The sequence below is a fragment of the Chionomys nivalis genome, chromosome 4 (assembly GCF_950005125.1).
Source record: "Chionomys nivalis chromosome 4, mChiNiv1.1, whole genome shotgun sequence".
Lineage (NCBI taxonomy): Eukaryota > Metazoa > Chordata > Mammalia > Rodentia > Cricetidae > Chionomys > Chionomys nivalis.
This window is the reverse complement of record NC_080089.1, coordinates 91,189,659-91,212,904: the sequence shown is the minus strand read 5'-3', so window position 1 is coordinate 91,212,904 and position 23,246 is coordinate 91,189,659.

The window sequence follows — 23,246 nt, the reverse complement described above, 5'->3', positions numbered from 1 at the left end:
TAGGAAAATAAATACATATAATACAGAGGTTCTTTTATTTGAATAAGTAGAATATAACATAATCAATTTAAAAATTCTACTAGTTTTCTCTTGTTTGTTTGTATTCGGTTTTATTAAAACCTCCAAGCACACTGAGAAATGAAGTGAGTACAGTTCTGAGCACTTATACACTTAGCACTTGTATTTCACAGTGGTAAGGAGCTTCCCGAAGTTTAAAAAGATAAATTCGCATGCTATAACTGATATTTCTGAGTACTTCAGGATGAATCTCATAAAATAGAGACATTTTCTTTAGAAGTACAGTTCTACTACCAATACTAAAACATTAAAAATTGTTGTATTCTATCTAGTACTTAATCCACATTTAAATTTTGTGTTATTCCCCCAAATGAGTGTGTATATACACGCGTGTTTGTTTGAGGCTCCCAATGAACCAGGATGCCTGCTGCACTTAGCTGTGATGTGAACGGTTTCAGTCTCGAACCATCCCCCATCCCTGACTCCCCTGACTGGGAGTGGAACTCAGGTCCCGGTGCATGCTAGGCAAGGGCTTTGCTTTCCCAGCTTTCCCAGACAGTGCTTCTCTCTTTGGGATATGAACTTGTCGCCGTGATTTCTTTGTTTCCTGGTGAGACTGCTTTAATGTTCCTACATCCTGTTTATTGCAAAGCGGATGTTCACTCTTTGGGATGTTAGGTTCTGGTGGAGTATTTTGGGAGTGACTGGGGAATGGAGCCACCTGCTCGGTAACAGTTTGTCCCGCATTGTCATGAGAACGCAGCTCCAAAGGGGAAGTGACTCTTCTGGGCCTTCCTCAAAGTTCCTCTCCTACCAGCAGTCTCTGTAGTGATGCTTTTCCACCAACCAGAAGCTGGGGTGTAACAACAATCACCCTTTTGACTTCACTCTATAAATTCAAACACACACACACACACACACACACACAGAGTTTTCAAAATTCTTCGCATAGCTAAGGATATCCTCAATTTTGGAATAGGACTGCCTAAAATAAACATCCTGTAATGAGTAGCAGAAACACCATATCAAAACAAGCGACTTTAACTGATGATTCTTTCTTCCCTCAAGTATGAGCTCAAAGTTCTTTTACAGCTTTCATGTTCTGGTAAATTCAAGTTTCAGCATAGTTCATTCATGCTGGAGAGCTTTGATGGTTTTGCTGTGTAAGTGCCCAGAGACACTCACACTGCCTCTTTTCTGGGGCTATCGGGACATGGAAGACAAGTGTGCCTTTGTGTGCTCTGCTGTGCCTCCCAAACTGTGCTTTCTGCCAATCAAAACTGACCAGTCACGCTGCGCCAGGCTCCTGCATCAGTATTTGGGTATCTGCCAGTTCCTAACCCAGGCAGTGGGATTAGTACTGTGTTGATACACATCCCACTCAGTTGAAATTCTGGCAAAAATATGATGCTTTAATGGTTCTTTGGGAAGGTTCTTAAATGTTCCATTCAAACTTTGGTCTCTGGACACATCAACTTTTTGAAATATTTTTAGAAAAAGCAACTATAATTTACTTGCTGTAAGTAAAATACAAATGTGAATGAATGTCTTTAACTAAACTTGATTGTGTGCATTTGCTGTGGTTATTATTGGGTATCACTCTCCTGATTAATGGAGTAGATGCCCATCTCTTTGATATTTTAATGATGTTTCAACAGGAGTCTGGGATGTTGCTCTTGTGTTTTGTAATGCTCTTAGCTGACATTATATTTGGATGTTGTTATGTATACAGAATAAGTGTCTGTGTGGATAGATCATTACTTTGTATTTAACTAAGTAGATTTAAGGCTCAGGATGGCTCCTTGGACTGCTTTTGCAGTTAAGTAACTGCATTCTTTTGCATTATTGAAAAAAAATGCAAGAGCTCAAAATATTATAAAGGTAAACAAAGAGGGAGGCAAAAGAGGAGAGTGACTTCGTTTCCGGTGTTATTAGCAATCTGCCTTCCTTTTCAGAGCTGCCTCTGGCTGGAGAGGGTTATATAGTGTACGCTCTCCAAGCTGTTATGTAAAATTTTTTATTTTTTCCACGAGTTCTTAAACAAGAAGCCAAAATGGTATTTTTTTTTCTGGGCCTAAGTGCACTGTGCGATCTTCAGAAGCCTATTTCATGGTCTGCTAGAGTCTAGTGGAGATGGTTAGTAATGAGATAATATTTATTTATATGGAAAAGAAATTTACAGCAGAGTGCAAAAAGCATGTAAGCAAGCATTACCTGCTTTAAAAATTCACAGTGAGGCCATAGGATGTATCCTCTCTCTTCAGGAAAATGCTCTCTCTGTGGACACACTAGAAAAGCCTCATGCACCAGCCTGGGAATGCACATGCGCACGCGCGCGCGCACACACACACACACACACTTTTATGCACAAGTACATGAACACTTTGAAAGGTCATGATGGATGTTTCTTGACATCTAATGAAAGGGACAAAAATCCGCCAAAGGCTGCTGTTTCGAAATCAATTGATAGCAAATGTTAATTGTTTTTCTTAAAGCAATAGAATGATATCTGGTTTTCCCTACCACAGAATAGCGAAAGAAACTTCTGGAGTGTCTTCCGGTGACCTTGACAGCTGGCGTTGTTCATAACATTTCAGACTGACAGCTTGCAACAGGCTGTGGCCAAAGCACGGCAATAAATTGCGGCTGCATTGCAGGCGACGGTTGAGTTCCTTACAGAAACACCAGCATTTTCAAGTTCTTGTTGATGTTTGGGCTGAAGACTCCAAAACCACACTCAGTCTGCCATGTCTCGGAAAAGTCATCAATGTTGTCAGAACTTAACGTGATTCATAAACAGTCTTTGCTCCAAGAAACACACTGTGTGATACCTTGATGGTGACAGCTATGACAATTTTTTATGATTAAGTCAGTTGTGTTGAGACTGAGGGAAGTAATGCTTCGTCTGCGGTCAGGCTTAAGTCTCCACAAAGCTTCTCCGTGTCCTGGCTAGATAATGGTAGACAGGGCTGCACGAAGCAGAGTGTGAGGCTTTCAAAATACACCTCACCTTCTTTCGGCCTTCACTCTCCTTAAGCTAGTGCCTTCTCTTTCTCTTTACATTCAACTTTGTAGGGATGGAGGTGGCCCTGGAAGCTCCTACTGACAGAGTGTCTTTCGTGGGGCTTATAAGATATTGGGCTGGGTAGCATTTGAATGGCAAAGCTGCTCTTTTTGTTCTCACGATTTCCTTCTGTTTGCTTTAATGAATTACCAACCTTTAAAAACATGTTTTTAAGTGTAAGAATCAGGCTCTGTGTGTCCCTTGGAAATAAAAGAAGCACTTTCAGCACTCATAACCGTCCAGACTTTCCCTCAGGTGAAGCTGGCCATGGCCTCTCCTGTGCAAACAAGCCCTGCATGTCCTCTGGAGTTAATGGAATTTTACTCCCCTTCTCGATGACTTTACTGGTTTTACCAGTTGACTCCTGTGACCTTTGAGTTCTTGGCTCTCGATTGAGATTTAGCCTCTTGAGTGTGTTGAATGGCTGTCTTGCACACACAGCACTTCTGTCTGCAACCTCACATTCGTGCCATGGCCCAGTCTTCCAATAATTGAGGGGGGTATTTGGTTTCTTCTTAAAACACTATTAGACCTTGGAAGGGTATATAAGAAACTCAAGCCATTACCTTCAAGACCATGGCAATTAAGTTGAATTACACCTATCAAAACAATGAGAGAGAAACAGATGTGTAGCTCTGTAGTAGAGCACAACCCCAGCATGCATGAGGCTCTGGAATCTGTCAGAAGACCAGGGTGAGGTGGAAAGGAAAATGGATGATTCAGTCTGTCTTCCAAGAATGCTCCATCCAGTCCATCCTACATTTTTCTGGGTCCACAATGGTAGCAGCTACAGCAGTGGCTGGCGTACCAGAGGCTGAGTTTCATACAAGGTCTCACTGAAGTCCATGCTACCCTTATGTGCCCATGCTACCCTATGCACTATATGTCACCCTTATGTGATCATGCTACCTTTATGTGCCCATGCTACCGTTCTGAGCAGGGAGCCTTCCCAACCAACAATCCCCACACTCCCACATCTCTTGATGGCAGAGCATGAATATTGTCTTCTATAATATCATTTAGTACGATTTCTTCTCATTGACATTTATGCTGAATATTAGGAGTCTTATTGTTTTATTTTATAGTAGATTTGAAGCTACTTTCCTTAGTATTTTGTCATGTTTTTATAACATATGCAATGTTTCTTAGCTTCCTGCATGTAATTCTGAAGCTAGCACCTCTGTATTTTCCCGCCTTGCTTATAAAAATCTGAAGAATACATGTGTCATAGGCACACAGTCTCTTCATTAATAGAGGTATTACCGCGAGCCTGTGATAATCTCCCCCTGGAAACAAGCCTGCAAGAATGTTCATATTTTCAACAGGTTTTATTTGCTGAATCGCTCCCTGGTGCATTCTTTCAGAGTAAAGTAAGAAAAATGCGTTTCTTATGCCTGACATTGGGTTTTATTTTAAAACCGCCCCTTGTTTTCATTCACAGTTACATGCACCGCTGCCTAAGGCTTCTTTGTAAAAGGCCGTGTGCTGGAAACCTGTTGATCATCAAGTTCTCACTTGGGGCTTTGCTGGTGGGCCCCAGGGTTGGGTCTGCTGGCTGAGCGATGAGTGCGGACAGACAGCAGCCCGCGCCTTGTCTCAGCTGCACTCGTGACAGCACTGGGCGCTTTCCTGTCTCCTCCCGGCTTTGTGATAATGGGTCCTGACTGAACTAGTGCTCGTCAAGTGAGCTGGCGTATAAACGTTATGTCCACAGAGAAAGAGTAATTCCTTTTCATGCGAACCTGGAGACAAAGGCTTCGTTATTAAAATGTGTCGGAATGTAGTTTTTTCCAAGTGAAGCTATGTCTTCTATGACCCGACAAATGCAGGGGGTCCCAGTGTGCATGTAGCGCTGTGAGCCTAGAGGTCAGGGAAGCAAGTGCCTGAACAGACACCGAACAAGCCCAGCCAGGTGGTTCAAGACTTCAGTCGCAGCTGCTCCAGTGACCGAGGCAAGAGGATTACCTTCAGAACCATCCTAGGAAATTTAGGGAAAGTTTTCAAAAAGGGACTTGTAGCTCGGTGGAAGAGTGTGTGCAAGGCTCTAGGTTCTCTTCCCAACTCTGGAAATATAAAGAAAAAGAAAAAGAAGGACTCGCTCCAGAGACCACATTTGCCAGATAGGCAGGGGAGGGATATGCTATAGGAAGGGGGAGAACGGCATGAGTCCCCAGTGAGAGCCGCAGGAGCCACAGGGAGCTCCAGGGATTTTCTATTATGGAATCTGCACCCTTTCCCCTTACCTTAGCTGCTTCCTAAAGATATACACAAGTCGTAACTTCTAACAATAGTGACCGTCTCAATGAAAAATGTCTTTTCAGGACATCGGGCCTTACCAGGCTGTCCAAGGGACTCACTGTAGTACCATTTCTATATAATTAATTGTAGTCATTTGACAGACAGCTCATTGGAAACTGTTATGGCCTTAGTAAAAGTGCATCGGTGCAACGGTTACATTTGGCTGCATTTCCTTACGCTGTGCAGATAGTGTTATGTTCCTGGTGTCCATTCAATATTGCATCTGACAATGAAATTACATTCTAAAATCAGCAAGGAGGCAAAATTTCAGTCGAAACTGTCCCTTTGATCTTTTCATGGCCTATATAAAAGAGCAGATGTGGCTTTATATGTAAATGGTCCTGCACACTAATTCATAAGAGCATTGAGAGAAAAGCCTTTGAGCAGACCAAAGGGAAAGAGGGAAGACTGTGTGCAGATGTCTGAACCTTTAGACTCCTTAGTCCTATCAGTTTCTTCCTTTTTGCTCTGATAAACACTATGACTAAAGTAACTTGGAGGGGAAAGGTTTGCTTTATCTTAATGGTCACAGTCCTTTATGAAGGATTGTCAAAGCAGGAACTCAAGGCAGGAATCTGAAGCAGAGGTCATGGAAAAAACTACTGACTGGCTTGTTCCTCATGACTTTCTCTGTTGGCATTCTTATACAGCCCAGGACCACCTGCACAAGGGTAGCATCACCACAGTCATGTCTATATTCTCCTTTTGCCTTCCCACACACTCCTGGTTCTGGCTCAACGTTTCAACTGCTGGTGTGTTCCTGAAGGTTCCCTGAGGGCACCCTAACATTCTCATATTCATCTTTTCCTCTGCCTTGTATAACTACCATGCCAAGAAACAGTGATACCACACTCTTAGGGCCACCCATGGTCTGCCTTTTCGAGAAGTGGGAAAAGGCTTTCTCTTATGTTTCCCTCTCATCTCTTCTGGCACGGTGTTAGTCACCAGGTTTTGGGATAATTGCTTAATGGGCCTTACTGCAATTTCACATTTCCCTTCAGTCCAATCTTGCTGCTGCCAGAATTCAAACAACCCCCTGCTTAGAAGCTTTGATTAAATGTTGTATCATCTACACGCAGAGGTGTCCCAACACGGCATCTCAGATACCTAGGTGTGATCCCAATCCATCCCACTCCAGGCTTAGCCTTCTTTTAAGACCAATGAACCATATATGGTTGGACTTCTTACTCTTCTCTTTGATGGGAGAAACAACCTTTAGTGCCCTTTTGGTTATTATATGCTTCCTACCTTTTATTGCCCAACGCACATATCTCCAACATCATAAAAACTCTATGAGAATCTCATCAGGAGAATTAATTCCTCTGCTGTGTCAATTTACTTTAGTGTATCTCATATACATTCAAATTGCATTATATTTATAGTTGTTCTTGTCCTATTTTTACTCTCAAAATTATGTATCATATATCTTTACTATATAAAGTAAAACATCTATGCAGACTTTCACAAAGCACTTCTTGTATGTCTGTAGAGAAAAAGAAGACATATACTGTTCTTTTTATTTTCCTATATTGCTCAACAATGTCTTAAGTAGAACAGATGCTCAATGAACTGTTAAAGGTCTACACCTGTGGAGTTGCACTTGACCAAAGGATCTACTTGGTTCCTGAAATGTGAAATGGAAGGCAAAATATTTATTTGGGCTGAAGTTGTAGAATTGGAATTCTCAGAAGTTAGTAGTTTAGAGTAAATAATGAAGAATGGGAAAACTTAGAAGTAGTTGTAACAATAATATCATGTTCAGTGTAACAGGGAATATGAGAGAATTCGGCTGAAAAAAATGGGTAGTGAGCATTCTGATTGCCTCAGTAATCCTCAATGTACATGTTTCAGTTCAGGGGAAGCTACTGATTCATCTGCTGTACTTTTAAGCACTAGGATCATTTGGGGATTGATGGATAGAGTATTTGTGCAAGAGGAAAAGGGATATGACACAACATGTGGGTCCTGTTCTTTAGGGGGTCCATCATGATCATAAATGACAGTTGGTACATTATTTCCAACAGTAATTGCTGTGGGACAATGGTCTGCACCCTGTCACTTGTATTATTTTTAATAAATTGATGATTGGCCAGCAAACAGGCAGGAAGCATAGGTGGGACAACCAGGCAGGAAGTAGAGGTGGGGCAATGAAAACAGGAGAATTCTGGGAAGAGAGAGTTCATCTGCAGTCGTTACCCAAACACAGAGAAAGCCAGACATAGAGCAAGCAAGATGTGACTGCCTTGCTGAAAAACATACCAAGCCACGTGGCTAACACAGACAAGTATTATGGGCTAATATAAGGTATAAGAGTTAATAAGAAGCCTGAGCTACTAGGCCAATCAGTTTATAAATAATGTTGACCTCTATGTGTTTTTTTGGGACTGAATGACTGCAGAAATTGGGCAGGACAGAAATCTTAGTCAACAAGTATTTGTATATAACACACACATCATATAACATAAACACAACACACAGAGATAGAGATGAACACACATACATACAAAAGAATGCACAGACATACAGAGGAAGACATTTGACGTCATATGGTACTTCTTAAAATATAATCAAGGTTTAGAAAATGAAGGTGCTCAAATTTCTTACTGATTAAAAAATATTCTCTCTCTCTCTCTCTCTCTCTCTCTCTCTCTCTCTCTCTCTCTCTCTCTCTCTCTCTCTCTCTTTCTCTCTGTTTGGTGTGAATGTGGGCATGTCTGTTCCAGGGCAATGCATGAGTGGAGGTCAAGCAACAACTTTCAGAATTTGATTCCTTCCTTTCATGTGGGTCCCAGGTATTGAACTTGGGATCCTAGGCTTGTGCAGTGTGCACTTTTACTTGCTGAGCCATCTCACCAGTCATCCTTAGTGATTTTCTTCTTAAAAACATACAGAAAAGTAACATTAGCATTAAGCATTCCCATACCCAGTTTCAATAGTAATCATCTTTTGACCACCCACGCCCTTACCTGTTTTTTGTTTTGCTTTATTTTGAAGTAATTCATGTTTATTGCATGTGTATCTAAATGATGAGGATTTTTCTAAAACATATTTATAAAGAATTATCAAAAGCAAATGCAATTAACAATATTCTTTCTTTTCATAAAGTCCAGCTAGCATATAAACTTTTGATTATTTTCTAAGTCTAACATTAATTTGCATTTACTGAAATTTTTATTTGCATTGACTTACTTTTTAAAAAGCAGATCAGACATGATTGGTGTGGGATTAAGCTTGCTTTAGTCCGTGGATGGTGTGCCCTTTTCTTATTTCCTTGTGTTACTTGCTGAAGAAGCCATGACATCTGCTCTGTGTTTCCCTATACCAAGTCCTTTGTTAACCTAAATTCAAAAGAAACCCTGGAGATTATAGCTATTTGTGGCTTAATACAGGAAGAAAAGGCAATAGAATTTATGGAAAGTTAGAAATGAGCAAGCCCCGTGCAGTCTGAAGGGTAGCTTTAGCCTTTGGCAATTTCTTTGGCATTAAACATACATTTATATGATCATGAAATTTCCAAGACAAGGGCACAAGCACTTATGTGACATAATATATAGGATGTCAAGTCTTTGGGGCACTTGGAGAGTAAATCCAAAGCCATGGGTTGAAGGTAAAAATAGTAGATTAGGTGTCTTTATTCATGATAAACTTCAAGTTTCAATAACAAGCAAATAAATCAGTACAAAAACATTTAAAACACTAAAAATAAAGCAAATAAGTTTCTGTTCCACTACAGGGGACAAGGAGGAACAGAGCTCTTTGCAGTCCTGGGAGACCTGGAGCAGTGGGATCAGGACCCGTTGGGGCAGGGCAGTTGGGCCCCAGGAAGCTGAAGAAGCCGTGAGAAGCCGTGCCTTTGTCTCCTGTAGAGGGTCCATCTAGCTGCACCCATAAGGCGAACACCTCGTCTGCTCCCATGGCTCTCACCTCTCCATGGTTACTTCTCTGAGCTCTTCTTTTGCCCTCATGGTATTTGATACCCTGCAGTTTCTTAAGTCTCGTTGTTTCCTAGATTCATGCTTATTTCTTCTTATTCTGGGCATCATTTGATCTTGGATTCTGCTGCCCACTGCTGTCTCTCTGTGGGCTGTGCTTTCAGCCACCTTCCTCAGAGACCTCCTCCCTGGTCTTCCTTGCAGGACTAGAGTACTGTCTGGTTTATTTCGTGTTTGTTCTCCGTTGCTCTTTTTGGCTACTCTTTGCCCAGATGGTAGCGTCAGTAACACAGCCTCCAAGCCTGGGAGTCGTCTTTTCCTCTCGTCTCAGCGACCAATGGCCCCATCTCTCCTGGATGAGTCAGGGTGTTCCAAATGCCCCACCTTGGTCTCCTCAGCTCCTCCTTCAGTACTCTCTCAGCACTCTTCCTGTCTCTGAGTCCTTCCTTTTCTCTGACCTCCACACTACAACAGTGGCTTTTATTATGGTTTTACTTATTTGTTTGATTGCTTGAGGCTCAATCCCAATATGTGGGGTGCACCGCCTTGAATCTGTAATCCTGCCTCAGTCTCCCAATTGCTGAGATTTCAGGCGTAAACTGCCTCCCTCAGCTGCACACTGAGAACTTTTCAAACCATTTGAACATGTGCATTGCCTTACTCTTAATTAAAACAAAGACAAAACAAAATAAATTTAAACAAAACAAAACTCTGAACTCCTTAAAATGCCTGGTCAGATTCCACAGGAGCTGTCTTGTTCTTCCACAAGCCCCATTTCTCCCCAGGCTCCTCCCATGGGGGACTTCAGGCACTAAATCCCACAAACAAATAATTGCCTTTCATTCATCTGTGCCCTTTCTCGTGCTGTTCCTCCTCCTGGAAATAGTGACACCTTCTGTCTCCTGTCTCCAACCCTTTACGATTCTACTGCCCTTCAAGGCAAAACTAAAGGTCATCTCATTAATGGTTCCCTGGATGATGGAGCTGTTCACCTGCAGAGTTTCCACAGTGTTCCAGCCGCCCTTGTCAGCCGGGGAAATACACTGTTAGTCCTCTGGCTATTTCCACACTGCTGTGAGACTTCTTTTACATCGGGGTCCTTGGTCTCCTCTGATGAGCACAGGGCTGGGCCTGCAGTGAGTATGTGTGTACTGTGATGTAACTGAAATTGCTCACTGCTACCACAGTGTTCACGGCAGAGCTAAGACATTGCTTCTGAAGATTACCTTGCTGAAATACAGGTAACATGAAATTGCTGCTGGAAGCAACCAGCTGGGGAGGAGATCCATTGCTAGTAAACTGCAGTAGATACCCAATCAGCAGTTTCCCCTCAGGGTAGCTGTGTGGGAAGGTGCATCTTTTCGTTCTGTGTGCGGGAAAGTTAGCACTTTCCGATTAAGAAAAGACAAGACAATAGGCTAGCAAGATCGCATCATCCGAGAGGCATCATTTTGCTTTCTGCTCATTTTCCCTTCTCTCGTGTGGAACAGATAAATGAAGCTTTGGGGACCCGAATCGCTAGGAAATGATGCAGCAACTGGAATGAGGGAATCACAAAAATCATTCTTTGACTTTAATACTGTGATTCCCAATTACAAAATCTTGTCAAGAACTTCAGTATTGAAACGTGATGAAGTCCAGTTCCAGAACCTCTATCTTTACCCCTGTACTTTGTACCTTGTACCTTCTAAATATTTGTTTGTAGTTAGCATTACCTCTGGAGCTAGGATTAAAGCCTTGCAATTTTATAAATGGTTTAAAGATTTTAAATACGTTATCATTTCACAAGAAACAATAGAGATCTTCAGATAGCTCATGGCATCCCTCAGGTGACTTTGCTTCTAGTTGCTAAAAAAAGAAGCATAAGCTACCAGCAGAAGTTTTGCCCAGGCTCGCTTTGCTTTCTTGAGTGACTACCTCCTTTGGTAGAGTCAGAGTTGTGCTGTATTGACAGGTTTCATTTTGGTTCTGCAGCTTCACTGCCTCGATGGTTGTGGACAAATTATGTGGCTTTGGCCTTGGTCTCTCCATCTGTTAAAGAAGAATTGTAATGATATTTACTTTGTAGGAAGTTGTGAATTAAATGAAGCTATTTTTAAATAGCTAAGAGTGGTGCCTAGAATACAGACAGCATTGGGAGTAGAATACAGACAGCATCAGGAATGCTTATAAAATATGTATCATCTCTCAAGGAGTAGGGTGTCTGAGTTGAACTTTGGTAGAAAAAAAGGTTGACCGCTATAGTCTCGCTAGTTTTTAATTTTTAGCTTTTGAAGCATTGTCGCATATTTTCTGGTTTGGTACCTGATAGTCTGCTCCAACGGAAAGGAGTGATAGCGACAGCCACTGAAATCCGAATGAAGCCCCATGATGGGCATGGGCCAGCCCTCTGAGACTGTAAGCAAACTCCCGAGGAAATGCTTTCTTTCTTAAGTTGCCTTGATCATGGTGTCTTGTCACAACAATAGGACAGTGGCTAAGAGAGCATCAAAAGCAGAGTAAGTATGCATCTGAAAACGTCAGGTATACATTGAGAAAATGGCAGACTAGTGACATCGCCATAGTTTAGAAGGACGAAGAACAATGCAACATTGATGGGACATGAAGTTCATTCCAGAGAATGAGACTGACATGCTCTAAATAGCAATTGAGATTTAAATTTGGGAAGAATGTACTACTAAATTTTGTTGGTTATACCGGAACTGATTTTATTACTCTTCAGATATTTAAATTCACACATTTAGATATACATGACTACACACACACACACACACACATATATATATATATAATTATATTCTTGGCCCTCCCTTTCTAAACATTACTGCGGAACACTTAGACACACCCAAGATATGGGTAAGAAGGATTTTTGGTTTAAGCAGCAGACTGCATCTATCCAAGAGGTCAAGATGGGATAGATCCTGTGGCCATTGTAGGCCAATAACTTTCCCGGCTTGTGTTGTAGTTTATTTGATTGCTTCTAGATGTTCTTCTAGATTTAAAACCAATTTAGTTAGACTCTGTATAATTTTGAGATGAAATTAAAAACCCTGAAAGCTTTCTTGTTTTTTTTTGGCACAATGAGTACCTTCTGCCACTTTGTCCCTAACAGAGCACCATGTCTCGAAGCCCAGGAAAAGCAGGATCAGAGGCTAGATGTGTTGGGAGTGAAATAGCTCTGAGAATAAAGGAGTTCCTAAGACATTCGGTCTATATAGAGAGATAGTGTGTCACTTGGAGAATGGGCGATGGCTCAGGTGCTTGTCTGCAAGCCTGATGACATAATTTAGAACCCAGGATCCATGTAGCGGACAGTGAGAACTTACTGTCCAATGTTGTCCTTTGACCTCCTATGGTACATAGGCACACTCCCCCCATAGACCCCTTCCCTGCATACACATAAGTAAAATAAGCATAAACTACATGAAATAAAAGAAGAAAATGTGTCTTTTGCTTGTTTGCTTATTTCGTTTCATTTTTCAAAATTTCACTAAGAATTTGAACTTCAATGGCATACATCCCATGTGAAATTTCCTATGCTAGCCTGTTAGTGAGATATCCCAACTTCAATTTAAAATATTATTATCTAAGCCAGGAATGCTAGGTACCTGTTATCTGGAGTTTGTGTCACCCTGAGCTACATATCAAGACCTTGTCTCAAAACTCAAATAAAAAAAATCCAAATTCCTTCATTTTTACTATAATAACACATATTATAGTAGAAAAAATTGTGTTTTTGAGGAGGGCCAGTTCCCAACTCAACCAACATAACAACTTATTTACTTCAGTAATAGTATCATAGCGTCACGATAAAAACAAGACAATGCAAACAACAAAGCCCCTAGCTTAGCATCCAAATGGTTCTGTATATTTCCTCTTGTTTCAAGCTGCATCACTCTGGGGATTTGCAAATGAATTTGTTCTAGAAGCTCTGTAGTCTGTGTGTTGCTGAGTAATTGCTTAGTGATTGATAGTTTGGTTCACTTGTTTCCACCAGCTTTCAGTTTCAGGGCTTGGCATTCCGTCAGCTGATAATTTAAGTTCATAAGAGAGTTATCTTTTCGCTGTTAGGTTTTCTTGGTGGCTATCATCAATTATCAGGAGAAAGATCTTTTTTTTCCAGAGACTAAAATAAAAAATAAATGGCCCAACTTTCAAAATTCTTCACATTATTTATAAAAACATCATTCCTAATAATGCCATATATTATGACTATATATTTGTAATATTCATTGAAATACCATGTATTAAGTTTGCTGAAATTTAGTAACAGTAGTCTCAATATTTTGTAAATTTTACTACATATACTTGATAATCAGCCAACTCATCTTCTAATCTTTCAAGCTTTTCAGTTAATTATGATATGTTTTCTAATTTACAAACTATTTTTAAAATTATAATATCAGTCATCTTCTTAAGATTTCGGCATCTAATCATGCCTGGTTTGGGAGGCTGAGTCAGGAGGATCACAAGTTCAAGTCCTTCCTGGATTACACACTAAGTTTAAAATATAAATGATGTGGACAAATGGTCATCCCACTATTTGTACTTTTTTGAGAATGGATTGTAAGACCACGCTGGGTCCCCTTGTATCAAGCCCAACTATGTTTATCTCAAGTGTCTTCCAAGTAGAGACTGCTTGACTTGGGGCAGGGGGCCCCCCGACTCTCAAACATAAAAGGGAGAAGAGCTCCCAATCTGATGATGTTTTGCATCAATCTGTTGCTCATGTGTAGTGGCATTTCAATTATATTCTAATAAATAAAAACTGCCTGAAAATCTGAGAGTAAAATATTCCCACTGGTCAGCAGCCCTACTAACCAGATTATTGTAACACACGCCTTTAATCCCCGTAGCCACAACAACATGCACCTTTAATCCCCGTAATCACCCTAGTTGTCCTAGAAATCGGCTGATACATGCCTGTAATCCCAGTGGTGCACACCTTTGATCCCAGCCCTATATTCATAAGACAGGGCGAGACAGCTTCCAGATGCAGTCTCCTTCCGAGATTCCAAACGGCAGGATTGCCATTTCAGACTGAGACCAGAGGCTGGCTGTTTTGCTTTTTGAATCTTCAGTTTGAACCCCAATTTCTGATCCTGAGTTTTTATTAATCGTGCTTCACTTATGTGTTTGTTCACATGGCAACCTCGCCAGAAGGGAGACCAATTTGCTGCACTCTGGACTCAGTACTAGCTAACTAGCTGGCTGCCTCAGCTAGGCTCTACTGGATGTCATAGCTCCCCGTTTAATAATACATGCTACTTTTAATTTGTCCATTTATTTTCTTGCTGCATGCGTAATTCACTTATCTGAAACCCAACATACAGCTGTCTTGTACCATTCCCTGAAGAGCATGGAGTTCAAGACCAGTCTAGACAGTTTAGTGAGACTGTGTCTCAAAATTAAAAAAAAATGTAAAAGGCATATGACTATAGCACTCACAAAATGTAGCACTTACTTAGTATGCACAATACCTAGGATCCCAGTAACCCCAACAAAAATGAAAACAACAACAACAACAACAACAACAAACTCAACATTCTAGGACTCACGTTGTTCAATAACCCGAAGTGTATAGAACCACAGCTAGCTTGTCTATTTATGACTAAGGGATTCACTGCCAAACTCTTTAAATTTGCTTCAGGGATCGCAGGGCAATTCTCTTGGTTGTTATCATATGTATGACTAAGAATAAACATGTGTACACATGTTCTTGAAGCTTTGTTGGAATGCTGGGTCAATGTAGACTTGTTTCTTATACCTTAGAACCTTTACTTTAATAAGAAGTCTAATGAACAAAGCCCCCTTTCAGAGATTTTTCGATTAATTTTAAATGGATGTTATCTCAGAACTTACAAATTCTGACTCATTTTTTTTTTTATTTTTGTTTCTTTGTTTTTGAGACAAGGTCTCATGTAGCTTAGAACTCACTATGTAGCTAAGTATAACTAAGTTGCCGACTATTCCGCTTCTACGGGACTCATGCTAGGCGTGTAGGCACGTGCTGCCATGCTCAGCAATGGATTCTGACCTATAAATTCCATTAACATTTTATACAATTTCTGGAAATGTGCGTGATTGTGTACTCACTTCAAATGAAATGACTCAATTGTTTTGGACTGGAATCTTTTCTTGAGCTCTAAGGTACCAGACTAAAAGAGAGAATAGAGGTAGTCCTGCTAAAGTTGTAAGTTCCCAACTGGAGATAAGTTATGTGACCTTCCCAGAAATCAGAAGAATTGAGAAATAACTGGGCTTCCCAAATAGGCCAGTAGGCCAATTAAGGCAAAAGGTTTTTAACCTAAAGTAATCTGATGCTAGGGAGTCAGTATTTTCCTGTTATTCTGGCTGCCTGACCCTGCCTTGCAAAGAAAGTTTTTATTTATTTTTTTTCCCAAAATGACCAGTTCACTTGTTTTGGATTTCTTTGAGCTTCTTTCAGTCTATAAAAACCAGTCTTTGTTCTGCCAATCTGAACATTATTCTGTTTTATAGAATGAAATATTGCCTATTCTAGAACTGAATATAAAGCCAATTAAGATCATTAAACTAAATTGTTGTAATTTTGCCCCTTGACACCTGAGGAATGAAGTGGGCACTTTTCTATGGATTCATGTAATTTTCAGATTATGAGAGTCGTGTTAGAATGATATTCACAAAGGACACCCAGGTTTACAATTACAACACATTTCAATTGCAATTCATCTCACATGAAAGGAAATGTCATGCTCTACGTGACATTTACATAAAGTGTTAGCTCTTTAGTTTTAGAGCAGAAATTCAAATTCTTGACGGGAAACAAACATGCTGTACTTGAGGCTTCCATTTCATGTCCCATAGTAATTACAGACTACAGTTTGAGAGTACACTATGAAACTGAAAAATAACTGGAAGAAAGGATTTCCAGAATTTTCACTACAAAAAAGTATTAAATATTTGAGGTAATACTCTAAATAGTTCATGTATCAACATATGGAAATAGCATTTTGCACCTCATATATATGTCTTCTTATTGCTTCACAATCAAAAGCAATATAAAGTCAGGCACGATGGCTCATTTCTGATTATCAACTTTTGGGAGGCTGAGTCAGGAGTATCTTGTAATTGAGTCTAGCCTGGGCTACATGCCAACTATATGGCCAGACTGGATTACATGTTAAGACTCTGTCTCAAAAATAGAAAAGAACCTGTCCCTCAACAAACTTATATTCTTGTTACTTAATGTTTAATTATTAGTTGGAATGTAAAGTTGTCAAAACATAAGACCCAAAGCATTAAAAACATGTAACTATCTTACATTAATATATAATAAGGCAGAATTTATTTGATTTATTATTGAAGGCACCAACAAGAGGACACATTGGATTAAAAGAGGATTCTAAAAAGAAGCCTGAATATAGAATGGTAATTTAGGTACAAAACAGGAAACTAAAGTCTTTTTCATGGGGTTTACAATCTATTTATGTTATTTTATGTGTGCATGAGTGCTTGCATGGATGTGTGTGCACATCCTGTGTGTCTGGAGCCTGTGGAGGTGACAAGAGGGTGTTGGAGTCCCTGGAACTGGGATTCCAGGTGATTGTGACCTCCTGACATGCGTGCTGGGGACTAAACCTGGGTCCTCTGCAAGAGCGACAACAACGTTTAACTTCTGAGTCATTTCTCTGTCCCTGTTTATTTTTCCTATAGGGAGGTAGCTATTTGTAATTCCACCAGGTCAAAATGATTTGTAAACTGTCAATATTCTTCAAGTTGATGGCTAACATCACAAGAGTCTAATCACGACTCTAATCAATGTAAACTGTCAAGCAATGTCCAGTGTCCTAGTCAGCTGACTATTAGCAGTGTTCCCATTAGGTAGTGGAAGGGTTGCCTAGGGAAACCTCAGTCAACTCTGGCTCCACTACCTCTTTAGTGACTGGAAAGTCACAAATTATGTCTCTAGTAGCTTAGTTGCTCTAACAGTACTACCGTTTGCGTTATGGTAGCAATTGGCTGGGTGCTTCCTACGGATTGGATAACACTTCTGCTGTAAACATACACTCACTGGGGACCGACAATGCCTGGTCGGTGCCCAGATCAGGATGAAAAGATCTGACAATTCTGCCTTCATGCTGAACTGTCCCTTTTGAGACCCAAACCTTTGTGTCAAATCCGACTCAGTTTTGCATGTTACCTACCTGTTGAGCAGCTGAGAACCGTTTTGTCCCACACTGTATTAGAAGGTTAACTTGATCTAAACTTGATTGTTCTTTCCCTTACATTCCCTTCAAGTTAAAAAGCTGACCAATGGCCACCATGATCAGAAACACCAGACCATGAAAACAATGGGAAGAAGTGGTATTTGACTACCTAGAAGATCTTTGGTCATCACCAGAAAAGACAGAAGTAATTCTTCCCCTCTACCAGCCTCTCTTTCTCTTTCTTTCTCATTATTTCGGTCCTGTACCTGTCCCCCTCCCACCCTAGAGGAGAGCTGTGTTACAACATAGCTACCCCTTCACCATCTGTTGGCCACTCAGTGAAGCCTTCTTTATGCTGCGTTGGATGTACTTCTGGATCTGGGTCCTAGAGAGAAACCCTGTCATCCTGCCACATTGTAGGTTAGTAGAAACAGTCCTCTTTAGCTGCAACAGCCGGCTCTGTAGAGTCAGCCAACCAAGGGTTAAAATTTTTTGATCTCTCTCCAAATATGTGAAATCCACCAAGACAATTACACTTAAACACAGCAACTCTCATGTGTCACCTGTACTGGGCTTGTTATTATAAGCACTTTGGGGCTGACGCAATTCAGGAGAGAGTGAGAGAGGCTGATGACCTGAACACTGTGCTATCCTATAGACATCTGCAGGTCTTGCTATGAAAGGAGGCCTAGAACCACTGTGGATAAGACTTCCTCTCCAGCAAAGGTTCTTAACTAGAAAGAAGATAATCCTTAAGGTAAATATTTTTGGAAATAAAAATTAAATAAAATATGAATATGTAATTAAGAAAGAAAGAGATAGATTGCCCTCTTGTCTGATTTTCTAGAATTGAAATGTTTATGTTTGCAACTTTTTAACTGACACCATTTCTTCCTTCCTACCCCTTACTCTTACTTACTTTCCAAGTCTGGCCTGAGGCCGTCATTAGTTCCTTGCCTGTAGATGGTCTTTAGCAGACAGGGACGAGGTCACCTCCTTACACTTAAGTACTCTAATATGGAACAAATAAATCACTTTTTATTTTTAGTTTCCATACAGACTTTCAGTAGTATCTTAAGTTTCTATTAAAAACAGCCTCGTGGCAAAATTTAGTACCATTTACTAGGGATGATGAGAAGAAAGGATCACTTAGGTTCAGGAGTTCGAGGCCCATCTTGACGACACTGTGAGAACTTTTCTGAAATTGGATAAATAAAAGCAAATAATATAGACTTGACATACTGTATCTTTTTTAACCACATATATTTAAAGATGTAGATTTTATGTGGAAAACATATTTGAGAGTACTTCTCCAAGCAGCAGTTCCAAAGATACTAAAGGGATTTTCAACACTGTTTGTTACTCAATAAGATTATGGTATTTTTGTACGTATCCAAGCTGGTTCTTATTTTACTTTTTAGGATAACACATTCTTTAATGTGTGAAAAAAAAAAAAGATTGCTTAAACCCCGAAGGAGCATGCCTCACATTTATGCCTGTTTCCCGTTTCAGCATCAACTCACTACTTTCTGCTTGACTAACACTTCTCCTATTTTGGTCCACTCGTTACTTGATAGGCTGCCCACCATGGCCACCGTTTCTAGGATGTGAACTGCATAAGTTCGCACACCTCTAGGAATGTTGGAGATGCTTAATGATACATTGAAATAATTTCACAAAAACCTTCCTGGCATGCCTTAAGAGGGGGGAACTAGAAACCTGTGGGGGCTCAAGATTAAGTGTTTAGTGTGAAGGTTATAGAAGTCTATTATTGGTACTGAGTGCCTCTTACTTTTTTTTTTTTTTTTTTTTTTTTTTGTGGAGCTTGGTACCTGGGCCTGGATGCTGAGTATGAGGGTTAGGGTTTGCTATTACAGATGCATCTATAAGATTTGTTCTTTAGTGTTATCCTCATCCCTCTCTCTCTTTCTCTCTCTCTGCCTTCTTGATCCTTTACTCTTCCCTTCCCCTCTTTCTGTCTCCAGTGAGATTTCAGGCTTTTATAGGCATTTGAGAAAAGTAAGTTAAGGCTTGGTTTTCTTTTATCTCTTTCCCGCCCACATCCCATTGATACCAGAGTCTATCTGGCCAGTTCCATTCTCTGTCCTAGAAAAATGTATTTCAATTTTCTTCTTAGATATCTATGATGGCACTAGAATCTATCAAAGGTCCTGAGTGATCTCTGATGCCCAGTTGTTCGAAATGGCACTCTTGACACTCTCGACAATAATTGAACAATGATGGGATTCTTTACCTGGTTGTTGGACTGAAGGCTACCGGGGGAGGGGGGAGAAGAACCAGAGCCGCACAGGAAGAAAATGGCATAGTTAAAACAGATTATTAATGAGATCCTTATAGAAAATACATAGTTGGGAAGGCGAAAGTTAGTAGGGAACAAAGAGAAGAGAAAGTAGTCACAAAAGGTTCATTTAGTGTGATCTTGAATAAAATGATGGAAATGCACAAGCTGAAACTCGCTCAGGGAAGCCTTTCTGGACAACATTGTGATACTTTGTTTATGTGATGGAGGACATCCACTGCCCCAGCTTTTCTGTTCTTCCTCCTCCCAACTCCACCTTCTTCTCCTTCCATCCTTATACGTTCCTTCTTCTCTCCTCCCTAATCCCCCTTCTTTTCTTTTCCAGGGACTATTCTGGTCCACTCAAGTCACTACCACACCACTTCATGGTCGGGAGGGCAGATAATGACATTTGTCATAGACTGAAATGTTGGAGAGGACTACACCATCCAGAGTCCTGGGACAAAAGTTTTCAACATGTTAATTCAAGAGCATTCAAATGTTTCTTTGGAAAATATAGTGAAATAAAAAATAAAAATTCTGGATGAGGTTCTTCACATTTGAGAAGAGATTCAAATCTCCCCTGAAAAATGAAGGCACCGCTAATCAAATAAAACATTTGAAATCAAAAGGAGTGAAATTTCTCCATGAGAGAAGGAGGTGCTGGAGAAGCAGAGCTGCGGCCTTTACTTCAGGCGTTTACTGAATCTTAAAATGGTTTTGTTATGGGGCCTCTGACTTTGGAATAATCAGCACACATAACCAAAGTGCTGTGAGTTAGGGAGGGCATCTCTCACCAGCATCTCCTGGCAGTGAGGCCACCCACATCACCTTTCTCTGCCACACTTTTGGGCCACCTTTCCCATCTTGTTCTGCACATCTTGGCTACAAGGAGACTACATGTGTTTCTACATGTGGGGAGTTCAGAGTAGAGCCATACACACAGCAATGATCAATAAATTGCACTTCCCATCTTGAAGGTTCACTGTTTGGTTTGGCGTGTGTTGAGACAGTCCTGACCCTTGGTGTTTAGTCCCACCTGGCCTAAACTTCAGGATCCTCCTGCCTCTGTTCTGGGATTGCAGGAAGAACTAAAAGGCTTGGCTTTAAAGCTCTACTTTGGTAAGGATACAAATAATGCTCCCCAACCCTGTACCACTGGAGCCCCGAGATGATGAACAGTTGGAGGGTGTGGAATTCTCTGAATTGAGTGGAGCAATGGACTTACTGGGTACATAGCTGACTCCAGGGTGGTAATTTCTAGAGTGTGTCTAATAATTTTAGTCCTGATAAATCTTCATTTGGCACAGTTTACTTCACCAATGAAAATTATTTTCTAAACATCATTTATATTAGTTAGTGAATGTTCTAGGGATGATCTCTTTAAAGAGTGCAAGGGCTTCTCAGACACTTATGCAATCTATATTTCTGACTTAGTTTTCTAATACTAGTAAGCATCTTCTGGACACAGAATAAAGTTAATGCACGCCTACACCACAGTGTTTATCCTTAAAGTAACTAAGTGTGGAGATAATATGACCACTTAGCAAGTGTGGACTGATGTTTAGGACACAAATCAACTCTGATAGCAGAGTTTCCTGCTAAGCTCAGTTTTCACACCAGAACCTACTGGCATGTTTATAAATCAGGGCCTGTGTTTAATATTTTCACAATTTTTCTCATTACCAATCAATCTGCATTGAGTTAGCTTGGGCATTGGGGTAGTATTCATAAAGTAAAATGTTATTACAGAAGATAGTTTATATGATAAGAAATCAATCTTGTGAGTCCGGCAAAGAATTTTAAATCTTATTAAATTGAAGTTACAATCTTTCACATTTGTGAAGAGAATTCTCTTAAAGGGGAGTGTTAAGAGCAGACTGGGGAGAGTTTGTGAGAAGCATATACGTGCAGAAAGAAGCAGTGGCGATTTGAAAAGTGGCTCTCAAAGCACAGAAGCATAAATCTGTATAATATGCTTCCTTCACATGAACCAGTCTATGAGGGCAAAACATGCGTGAGTGAAAAATCATAACGAAGTCAAAACAAATGGATTAAAAATATATAATGAAAAGCTAGAGATATATTTCATAAATATTTTAAATCTTTTCCTAGATTCCTAGGAAAAGCACAAAGGTAACACAGTTTGAACATGTCCCGTAGCTCCTTTCTCCATTATTATCAGCTTGCAGATGTTGTGGTACATTTTTCATGATTAAGTATTCAGTTTTAAGGCAATACCAACAACTGAAGTCCAGCCTCCATGCCCGTTTCCCTAGCTTTTAATCTAGTCTCCTTCCTCTGTCTCAGAACACCATACCACACACTCCTCCTGGATGTGGTGATTTTTCATACCTGTCTCTGTTTTGGATAACCATGACCACTTTGGTACATCAGGCATCTTGTAGATACCTCTCACCAAGAATTGCCTCGTGGTTTTCTCATGATCAGACTGGGTTCTTGCATTTGGGAGGGAAGCCTCAGAGAATAAGTGCCACCTTGTTATGTCCTGTCAAGGAGAGACTGTGAACACAGATCCTCACTGTAATGTCAACCTTAGTCATCTGGCTGAGACTGTGTTTGCCAGGTTTCTCCACTCCTCTCTTCCCATACCATCCTCTTTGCAAGACGGCCACTGTATGCAGCTGATGAGTAAGGGAGATGGGGAGAGACTTTTAATCCCTAACAACTATCAAGTAATACAAGAAAATTTACATACAGAAAGGAATGTTTGTTTTTTTCACTAAAGTATGTAGTATGAACACGTTTTTATGCCAGTAAGTGTATTTCTACAAGATGGCAACAACTGTGGTAATTCTATGAAGCTAATTCATTGCTGCCAACTCAGCTGTCCAAAGCTGGCTCTGGATACAGGCACTCAGAGTGCAAAAGTCTAGGACACAGTTGTCCACCTTTTGTAACCTCAGGCTTGATGCAGAAGACCTTGGGGAGAAGGTTGTTAACCTTGCTTCGAGACTCCATCAGGCTGTGGTGCAGATGAGGTCATTCATTTTCTAGTTTTATCATCTAATTTCATAGTAAAAAAAAAAAAAAAACAAAAAAAACCCCAAGATACCACGCTAATATTTAATTATTGAAAACACGTTTAGAGCATGTTCTAGAGGTGGAAGACATAGGCTCAGCGCCAATGTTTTCAGAATAGATACTTTAGAAGGAAGCCAGCTGGGTGGAATGCTCGGCGTTCTGGCAAGGCTGGGCTTCTGCCAACTGAGCCATTTACAAGACAGTAGAACAGAGGTTATCTTGAAGACCTTTGCTGAGTGAATGTGCAATCATCTCTGTATAGAGAACAGGTAACGTCAGTTTATGGCTCTGTTGGGCAGTAACTAGTTGTTAAGTTTAACCCAGTAGTCCCATCCTGACATTTCTTTGTCCAGTTGCCTACTTTTTCTTTTTTTCTTTTATTTTAATTAATTAACTTATTT